The sequence below is a fragment of the Nansenia antarctica genome, assembly GCF_963989245.1.
Source record: "Nansenia antarctica genome assembly, chromosome: 15".
In the NCBI taxonomy this organism is placed as follows: Eukaryota; Metazoa; Chordata; class Actinopteri; order Argentiniformes; family Microstomatidae; genus Nansenia; species Nansenia antarctica.
This window is the reverse complement of record NC_137685.1, coordinates 444,073-455,000: the sequence shown is the minus strand read 5'-3', so window position 1 is coordinate 455,000 and position 10,928 is coordinate 444,073.

Below are 10,928 nucleotides of genomic sequence, written 5' to 3'. Positions count from 1 at the left end.
GCCCACTCAACCCACTCAGGCCTCTGACTCTGCAGGGAGGTGTTCGTTGAGGACATCCTTTCATGCCATAAACTGTGATGCCTCTGTTCCTATTATCTCAGCATTCACTCTTTTCATCACTATGAATAGGTTCACCATACTAATACACCAAACCCATAAAACCCATTCTCTCCAGGGCTATTCGGTTGTTAAGTCTGACGTCAAATGTGACGTTTAGCAATTTCCGGGTCCAAACCAGAAATTCAATGCACCATGTCATGCTGCAAAGAATACCTCTGTGTCATTGGCTGCTATAGGCATAAAAGGAGAGAAACTCATGGTGTGGCCCCCATCTTCCCCTGACCTCAACCCTATTGAGAACCTTTGGAGCATCCTCAAGCAAAATATATATGAGGGTGGGAGGCAGTTCACATCAAAACAGCATCTCTGGGAGGCTATTCTGGCATCCTGCAAAGAAATTCAAGCAGAAACTGTCCAAAAACTCACAAGTTCAATGGATGCAAGAATTGTGACGGTGATATCAAAGAAGGGGTCCTATGTTAACATGTAACTTGACCTGTTAAGATGTTTTTGTTTGAAATAGCTTTTGATTTCAGTAAATATGACCTCCTAATATGACCTCCTAACCCTAAATTCATCAAATTACCATTTTTAGTTCTTTACAACCTATAAAAAAAATTGAAACTCTGTTGTGCATAATAATTTGGAACAGTGCATTTTTTTTTTTTTTTTTTTTTTTTTTATACTGTTATCATTGGGAGGTTTGTTCAATAAATTTTGAATTCCACTCTCTGGAGGAGCTGTACAACACACGCTGTCTCAGGAGGGCCTCCAAGATCTCCAGGGACCCGACCCACCCTGGGCACGTACACTTTGTCAAGCTGCCCTCGAACAGGAGGTACAGGACCCCGGCCGCTAAGACAAACAGACTGAAGGACTGCTTCTACCACAGGGCCGTCAAGGCCCTGAACACAGAAAAGGCCTAAGTTCTGGGCCCAGGACAGTCCGGACGGATTGTATGGCAGCTAGTGCTGAGGCACAAACATGTACATTTTCAAGCCTGCAAACTGTGACACTTTAAAATAATGTGAAAAAATACTCTTTTGTGCAATATGACAACCCTAGTTGACTATCTGTGCAGTATAGTACAGTGGATTGTGTACATAGCCTTTATTGATGTAAACCAGCTCCTTACCTTCTTGTGATTTTATGCTTTTTCTAAAATGTGTTTTCTTTTTCCTTTCCTAAACACCAGGGGAGCCACCCCTCCTAAATTTCGTTGTTTGGTACCTGTACTGTAGCAATGACAAATAAAGTCCATTCCATTCCATTCCATTCCAATTATACTCTAACAGTTGATGACTTGAAAATTATACTGATTGTCATTTGCATCGACTATTTAGGAAAATCTGAGAAAAATATCATTTGCATAATAATTTGGAACGAGGTGTAGAGCACCAGAGTACCAGTGTACTAAAGCACCAGAGTACTAGTGTACTAAAGCACCAGAGTACCAGTGTACTAAAGCACCAGAGTACCAGTGTACTAAAGCACCAGAGTACCAGTGTACTAAAGCACCAGAGTACCAGTGTACTAAAGCACCAGAGTACCAGTGTACTAAAGCACCAGAGTACCAGTGTACTAAAGCACCAGAGTACCAGTGTACTACAGCACCAGAGTACCAGTGTACTAAAGCACCAGAGTACCAGTGTACTAAAGCACCAGAGTACCAGTGTACTAAAGCACCAGAGTACCAGTGTACTAAAGCACCAGAGTACCAGTGTACTAAAGCACCAGAGTACCAGTGTACTAAAGCACCAGAGTACCAGTGTACTAAAGCACCAGAGTACCAGTGTACTACAGCACCAGAGTACCAGTGTACTAAAGCACCAGAGTACCAGTGTACTAAAGCACCAGAGTACCAGTGTACTAAAGCACCAGAGTACCAGTGTACTAAAGCACCAGAGTACCAGTGTACTAAAGCACCAGAGTACCAGTGTACTAAAGCACCAGAGTACCAGTGTACTACAGCGGTAGAATGACAGTTCAATCGGTTTTTAGACTGGGATCTATTCATACAACAAGGGACACAGCAGCACTTTCCCGTTTTCCCCATATTTGTCAGCGTCTTTGAGCCTCAGAAAAGCGCTATACAAATATAATGAATTATTATTATTACTGAGGCATTTCGAAGACAGCGCCTCAGCCAACGTTGGACCCGGAAACACGTCACGACTTGACAACCGAATAGGTAGTCTAGTCTCTCCAGGGCTATAGTCTTTCCAGGGCAGACTTGGTGAGTTTTGGAGGCAAAGTAGCACATCAGTGGAGAGCAATCCTCAAGTAGGTTGTGTTTTTGCTTTTTACTTTTGAAAGCATGTGTGTGTGTGTGTGTGTGTGTGTGTGTGTGTGTGTGTGTGTGTGCGTGCGTGCGTGCGTGCGTGCGTGCGTGCGTGCGTGCGTGCGTGCGTGCGTGCGTGTGTGTGTGTGTGTGTGTGTGTGCAACACCGTAGACATGTCAACAAGGCAGAGTACTGTAGTGTATGTCACAGAACATCAGAGATTCAGCTTAGATGAGGGTCTAACAGATCTAAAGGAAATGATGAAATTGACACTCCTCAAACCATCACTATGTCAAACTATACACCTCCTATAGCACTGCCACTCCTTCGTGCAACATATATATATATAATATTATATTCCTGCAAAATGAATTCTACTTTGTCTCTCCCCAGCAATGGCGTGATCCTGATTGGGGCAGGCAGCATCATTAGAACAAAACACAGCCCAGCATGAGATCCTCACAAAGCAGATACAACAACCCAGCATGGAGATCTCTGCCAATCCTCCCAGGACATGTTTGATCAGACGTCGATCATTAATTTGTAATTTTCAAAGAGCGTCAAAGGAAACTGAAGAAGGGGAGAGAACGAGGCTGAGCGTTGACGAGTCCTGAATGTTTCAGTGTTTTATCTCCTGATTCTGATGCAACATTTAACATGCTTGTGTTTGAAGACATCTCTGGGAATCAAATGTCTTGTATTAATTAGTACAACCTACTTGCTCCACCTATTGGTGGCTTGTTAGATGCCACACATACAAACGACTCTCATCTGATTTAGTTTGCTTTCCATGCCAATGAACTTCAACTTCAGCAAACAAATTAATAAAAGTGAATCAGTGAATCTGTTGAACCACTCAATCTACATGCATTAACTGAAAGAATGTTTTGAACTAGATCTTTCTTGTGATAATGAGAATTGACCAAAAATGATTAATAAAAAATAGAGATAGATTCAGATAGATTTGGCATGGTATGCAACAAAAGTCATGTAACTTTGGTACGGCATATACTGTTTCTCACAATAGCTCATGTTCATGGTAACAAGTGTTATTGGCATTGAACGCTCTGCGTACAGCTTTCCCTACTCCTGTGAACCAAGTGATCGCCAAGCCTTAAGTTTGCCTCTGTGAGAGATCCATGTTATTTGCTCTGCCTTTAGCCCTTTTGACTGGTTGAGTCCCATGTTTACTGATATTGATTGTTCTAACAAAAGCTCTTCTCTGTTCTTGATCTACTTGACAAAAGCTTTTCTAGTTGCCTACTGTTGTTCTCTTTCAGTCGGCTTAGTTTGACCGCTCACTATGAGACAAACACTGTGTTCAAATATTTGCTGAAGTCACTATTCACTCATGCATGAACAGACGGAGAGCACTTGCCAGCTCATGCATAGTGAGCTCATTTATTCTCTCCACTCTTCACTCGTTGTCCGAAGTGTGTTAGCAGTGCGTTCATGCAGCTAGCTACAACTTATCTTAACTGTTCCACTGAGAATCCTACGGCATCTTAAAGCTTGACGTTCATGAAGAATGTTGGTAATCCAAGTTCAACGGTCTCTCCCTGTGCTAACCTTCTACTCTCTCAGGACTTGGTGCTCAGAATTCTTTGAATTATTCAAACACTTGCTAGCCGAAGTTCAGTTAATAGTGTTAATTCCTTGCCAAGTTGCTTTGTAACTTGCGGTGTCCCTTGTGTTGGCTACAGCTATCACTCAGAAGGTCAGCTAGCTTTGAGTGCTCATGGTTCATGGACCATTTCATCTCTGTGTCAGTTTTCTGACAAAACGTATTTTTCCTCGCCACATGCAGGGAACATAGGGCCTTGTTCTGGTGTGTAGAGGGGGGGGGGGTCATTGTGGTGCTCAAGAGAGACCCCTGTGGCATCTGTCTGTGTACATGAAAGGCTGGTTTCCTGGACCCAGATTAGGCGTAGGCCTATGTGTATGTGTATGTGTATGTGTCTGTGTCTGTGTATTTGTTTTTCATCCCAACCAATCTCCACCGCTATAATTGGTTCTTCCACTAATAGACGCCTCGTTTACTCCGGACCATTTCACTCGCCGTCGGTTCGGTGAAGACGATGAGTCAAACGTCCGTTTATAAAACTAGCTTCTGACTAAACACGAGTTTATTCACTCATCGTTAGTAAAAACAATTAAAATATTCCAGGAATGACACGCCGTTCTATGAACGTTGGCCGGTTGATCCGTTCCTCCGCAGCCTGTGTCAACGTTGTTTTGACGGGTTCCCGCATGTCAGGAGGAAACCGTAAGGAGGCGACACAGTCAACACGCCATTTTGGAGCCAATCTGATCTCTAGCCACACAAACATTTTCACACCGTTGCGCAAAAGATTCTCTGGCCACATGGGGGCGTATTCAGTTACACTGGGCATGCGCGTGCTGCAGTGACGTGCAGACACATGGAATGGCGTATTCAGTTACACTGGGCATGCGCGTGCTGCAGTGACGTGCAGACACTGTTGCCAATATCGTCTCTAGTGCATAAATGATTATCAGCCAAAACACTGGCGCTGGCTATCGGAGGCAGACTTACACACATACAGCAGGGAAGAGAAGTATTTCACCCCCTGCTGGTTTTGTGAGTTTACCCCCTTTACAAAGAACTTAAAATGAACTCTATCATTTTAATCAAAGTCTGGGAAATTGTCCTGAGGTGTTATAAAAGCATGAGCGTTCTATAATGCGTTGGAAGCATTAGTTTGTACAAGTAACAAGTAGTTGTCTAAGTAGCTCAAAGAATAATTTCAAATTCATGCAAACTGTTTTGAGCTGTGTTGAGTTGGAAGCTTGGCAACTCCGACGTATAAACAGTTGTATTAAAAGACAGTGTGCACAAACTTGACTCCACAGGTTGCCCGGGGCAACAAAAAAATGAAGGTCAGACAAAAAAAAACTTGCAACAGTTTCCCTCCTAGGCAACCAGAGAATCACACGTCAAGCTGAGTTATGGATAATTAATTTGGAGAAGTGTGTCATGCCAACACCATGACCAAACTTAATTTGTTCAACTGTTAGAATAGAATAAAATGAACAAGATTGCATTCTGGGTCTACAGTACATAAAGCTAAATGAAAACAGGAGTTCTATAGTAGCCCACTCTGAAACTAAAAGCTACAACTGTTCTTTGCCAATGTAGCAGAACAAGTTGTAAGTAACCCTGGTCGATACTGAATAGATGGTAACACACTTGACTTGTAACTCATGACAATGAGGATACATTTTCTTTCATCAATCTGCCATGTTATGCTCTCAAAAGTTCACAACATCAAAATGTCAAAATGTCATGGCAAACTGAGACAACAGAGACATGTATAAAACATAACTTTTCATGTCCTGTTGAGAGAAAAATCCTGATCTGACATCTTTTTTCTACTCAACAAGCCCTAACCCTCCACAAGCCCTAACCCTCCACAAGCCCTAACCCTCACATACTTCTGACCTCAGATAGAAACAGAGGAGGATTAATCGGAGCGGCTGATCTCATTAAAGCCCTCTCTCCCCTCTCTCTCTCATATTCTCTCTCTCTTATTCCCTCACACGTTCTCATTTATCTGACACTTCCGAGAGGCTGCGTCTCTGACCCAGACCTCTGCCCTGTGCTGGTGCCATCTTTAACAGCCAACGCTTTGCTTTCACTTTAATTTGACTTGGAACTTGTGTGACATCTAATGGGAAGCACACACACTGAGAATTACCATACGAGGGGAGAGAGAAGTGTGACTGGGTCTAAAGTTCATCTGAGAGTGGGAATGGCTAAGAGGCTGTCTGGTCTTTCACCCTTAAAGGTCCACTCTCCTTGATGTCCACAGACACATCTGGGTCACGTCTGTAAATGGATAAACACATTATCCCTCAAAGGAACAGAATCAGCTACCAGCCACTGTAAAGGCCTGCACAGCCTGAAAGGACACTTGTCTGTCTGTTAATCTGTTACATCTTCCCAACACAACATAAAGTCAAAACAACTATTTCCAACGACTCCACAGCTGTCTTGTCAAAAACACTTAGGTCCCCTGCCTGAGTAAATTAATTCTGAACAGCCACTGAGCCACACAGCCCACTCCTGGTCATAATGACCAAACCCTGAGATATGCTGTGACACTCCAGCACAGGTGGATTTATTTAGAGTTGAGAATCTGTTTCACCCAGGTCCCCTTTAGTTATACAGTAGCTATGTCTAGTAAACACAGGGTCCCTCTTATTCTCATCGACTGGGTTTTGGACTTGAATGTTGAGGCCTGCAAATCTGTCAATATGCATACTTAGTTGTCTTTATTGGTACTATCCAGAGATAGCTAGGATTCATAAGGTGTGTTTCCATTAGAGTTTTTCGAAAAATAAATGCGATATTTCTAACATTTCGAAAAAGTACAATTACGATAATGCAGCCGTTTCCATTCAAATGTATTTCGCTTCTCATGAGTCACGCATCCTCGTCTCGCGAGGGTAATACGCTGCTATCTCCCGCGAAATTCAATTTTGCGGAAGAAGGAAGAGCAAAAGATGGATATTCCAAACATGTTGCGAGCTGGAACTGTTGTTTTGATGGCCACAGCTGCTGCTGTTGTGGTTGTCAACAACAGAAGACGAAGGCAGCGGGTGATCCACCACGAACGGCAGAGTCCGTATGTGTGGGAACGAGCACGTTTGAAGGATTTCTGGGAGAGAATTGTTTTAGAGGAATTCACAGAGGCATTGTGGATTCAGAATTTCAGGATGAACCGGGAAACGTTCAATGTGCTGTGTGATTCTATTGAAGACCTTGTGGCCCCAGACCCGTTATGCCCCCGGGAGGCAGTTCCTACTCGAAAGCGAGTGGCTATCGCCCTTTACAAGCTGGCAACCTGCGCCGAGTATAGAGTAGTTGGTGAAACGTTTGGTGTCAGCAAAACCACTGTACATAGATGTGTGTATGGGGTATGTCGAGCCATATGCATTACGTTAGTGTCCGGTTGCGTGCCTATGTCATGTCCGGTGACGCGAAGTTGCGAAAAAACCGTTTCCATTACACTTTTTCGAAATACTTCAATATCGAAACGTTTCAAATACCACCTCCTGAGAGCGTGAAAACTTTTTATCGATAATTGGGAGGTTTTTCGAAAATGTGCTGTTTCCATTACCAGTAATTCTTTTCGATATGTCGGTTTTGCGAAATTCTAGGGTGTATGGAAACGCAGCTACAGAAATCAAATCAAAACAGTACAGGTATGTACTGTATCTCCCATGTCTTTGCTTGGTGCATATGCACACTCTAAATATGCACACTCTAAACATGCACACTCTAAATATGCACACTCTAAATATGCACACTCTAAACATGCACACTCTAAATATGCACACTCTAAACATGTGTAACAGAGTTGGGAATGTATGTTTAGTTGTGGTGAATGTAGATGAGTTTCGCCGTGCTTGAGCAGCCCTGGTTGTTGTTGGAGCCCCCCTTTGGAGTTTGGGTGTACTGCAGGTCTGCGCGTTCTTTTGTCCTTCTCTTGTTGCCGTACTTACGGTGGAACGAGAACATGGCCGCCATCTTAATGGATTTACAAGAGTTGCAGAACAGAGAAGAATTGTGTTTTATGTGTCTTCTCTGCAGGTCAAATAAAATAATTGAATGAAAGAAGTTTGGCTGTTTGACCATCGTTACACATGCACACTCTAAACATGCACACTCTAAACATGCACACTCTAAATATGCACACTCTAAATATGCACACTCTAAACATGCACACTCTAAATATGCACACTCTAAACATGCACACTCTAAACATGCACACTCTAAACATGCACACTCTAAACATGCACACTCTAAACATGCACACTCTAAATATGCACACTCTAAACATGCACACTCTAAATATGCACACTCTAAATATGCACACTCTAAACATGCAGAGTGATTTATAAAAATAACAACATAGATTTCTTCCATGTTTAGTATTTCCTGTCATTTGCAGTGTGAATAACATCCTGCAGTGGGGAAGCTGGAAGCTGAAGCTGCTTACCAGAGGGCAGGTACTGTATGAACACTAAGAGAGGAGGGGAGATAATTCAGAGTCAGGGGCACAGCTATGTGACATCACAGCCTCTGTAACATACGTGGGAGGCTGCACAGCTTCTGTAACATACGTGGGAGGCTGCACAGCTTCTGTAACATACGTGGGAGGCTGTCTGCTTCTGTAACATACGTGGGAGGCTGTCACAGCTTCTGTAACATACGTGGGAGGCTGTCACAGCTTCAGTAACATACGTGGGAGGCTGTCACTGCTTCTGTAACATACGTGGGAGGCTGTCTGCTTCTGTAACATACGTGGGAGGCTGTCACTGCTTCTGTAACATACGTGGGAGGCTGTCACAGATTCTGTAACATACGTGGGAGGCTGTCACAGCTTCTGTAACATACGTGGGAGGCTGCACAGCTTCTGTAACATACGTGGGAGGCTGTCACAGCTTCAGTAACATACGTGGGAGGCTGTCTGCTTCTTAACATACGTGGGAGGCTGTCACAGCTTCAGTGACATACGTGGGAGGCTGTCTGCTTCTGTAACATACGTGGGAGGGTTAGGGCACAGCAGATGAAAATGAACATCTCTGTCATGAGGGGGAACGTTGATTAATTTCTGGATGGAGAGACCACCTACAAATTAAGTCAACTTTCCTCTCTGCACTGAAGACAAGGACTGCGTCTTTGACAGTGAATCATTTACAGTTTATTAGCAGCTCGATCTAAACAAAGACATAACAGGAAGACAGATTTCTACAAATGCCCGTGCAGCAGCAAGCCAGGGGGAACGTGGTTCTGAATCTACTGCCTCGTTCACAAAACACCAATGTTCTCAGACGCACGCTGGGATACAGAGCCATGAAGTCATGGAACCTACTACCAACAGAAATGATAAACGTGACAAGTAAACGTATGTTCACAAAGCAGATAAGGAAACACCTGGCTACAGCAGACAGGTGACACTAGATGGTGACGCACCGTAGATGGAAATGTGGAGTCCTCTCTAACATGGTTGTAGCTTGTTCTATTTTTATGTAACTAGAGATTTAAGTGTTTTATATTATGCCAAATGTAAAATTGTAGGATGTATGATATATGTTAATGTTTGATATTGGTGATTTAAGTATGTTTTATATGTTAAATGTTATTTGTAATGTATGTTTTAAATGTGGACCCCACTAAAAGTAGCTCATGCCTATGGGTAAAGCTAACGGGGATCCTTCCAATAAATAAACAAATAAATAAACACTGCTTCTCTCTGAGGTCTCAGGCTTTCCATTAATGAACAAAACCCCCACAGAGACACAGAGACACAGAGACACAGACACAGAGACACAGAGACACACAGACACACAGAGACACAGACACACAGACACACAGAGACACATCAGTCTCTGTAGATTCCTGTGAATTAAGAGTAAAAGAGGAACACAGCAGTCTCCTCAGATTACTGTTGAGCCGGGTGATGTCTTCATCATGACCTTTCTGCTAACGGACGGTGTCAGAAGAAAGCTTTTACTTCTCACAGAGAATCCTCAAATCAATACTGGAGCTGTCAATCATTAGGCACTGACAGTTTTACCATGTCGTGACGTTAGAATTATAAGGTTCCATCTCAATTTTTGTTTATTTTTTTACATAATCTGATCCATTAGGTGTTTATTAATGCCTGTGTGGTGTTATTTTTAAAATGTTGACATTTTAATAGAAAGGTTCCGTCTCACAAAACATAATGGGATGTAAAAACTTCAAAAAAACTATCATTCTAAGCTCACGCACGGACAGTTTTCCCATGTTCCATAGCAGTAATGATACTTGTGTTGTTAAGCCAAGCAGATTGGAGTTCTGCTCAGAGACAGACAGTGTAAGGAGCAGGGCGGGGTGGTATGTCAGGGGGGCGATGGATGAGTGTGTCTGGGGGAAGTAATCAGAGTGATCAGGTGCTGTGGATCTCAGATTGGCCTGCTGGGCTACAAAGCACCTGACAGACATGCAGAGGTCTGTTTCATCTCTAGGAAACGAACAGGGAACTCTGTTTCAGGTACGGCCATCAAACACTTAGTGGATTGGGCAGCCAAAGCTAGAGTGAAAAATGGACTGCGCTTTATAAGTCACAAGTGCTAATACATTCCTACCTATTTCTGGACTCTATTTTGTCCCAAGCGAGTTGAAAACATGATGCTTTAGGATTCCTTTTGGACATGGTTGTCCCCAGCTAAGACCCTCAATTTCTGCAGGGGAGGAGGTCAGGCCCGCAATCTAATTGCAGCAACTGGCCAATGTGCAAAATATCCAAGGAATCACAACATTGTGATCAAGTGAAACACATACATCTTGAATATAAACCCATTTGTATGACCTGATCATCTTCCGGTCACTTCCTGCAGATTGTTTTTCACAAAACTCATTCCACTCAGTGACCCCCGTGACCCCTCTCTTCTCTTCCACTACCCAGTAAGATGCCGTGTCGAAACTGAAACAATCAGCGTTCTTTTGCCCTTTTTTTTATTTCCCCCTTGCTGACCACGCTGAATCATTACTTATGATGCATTGGCAGTCTGTGA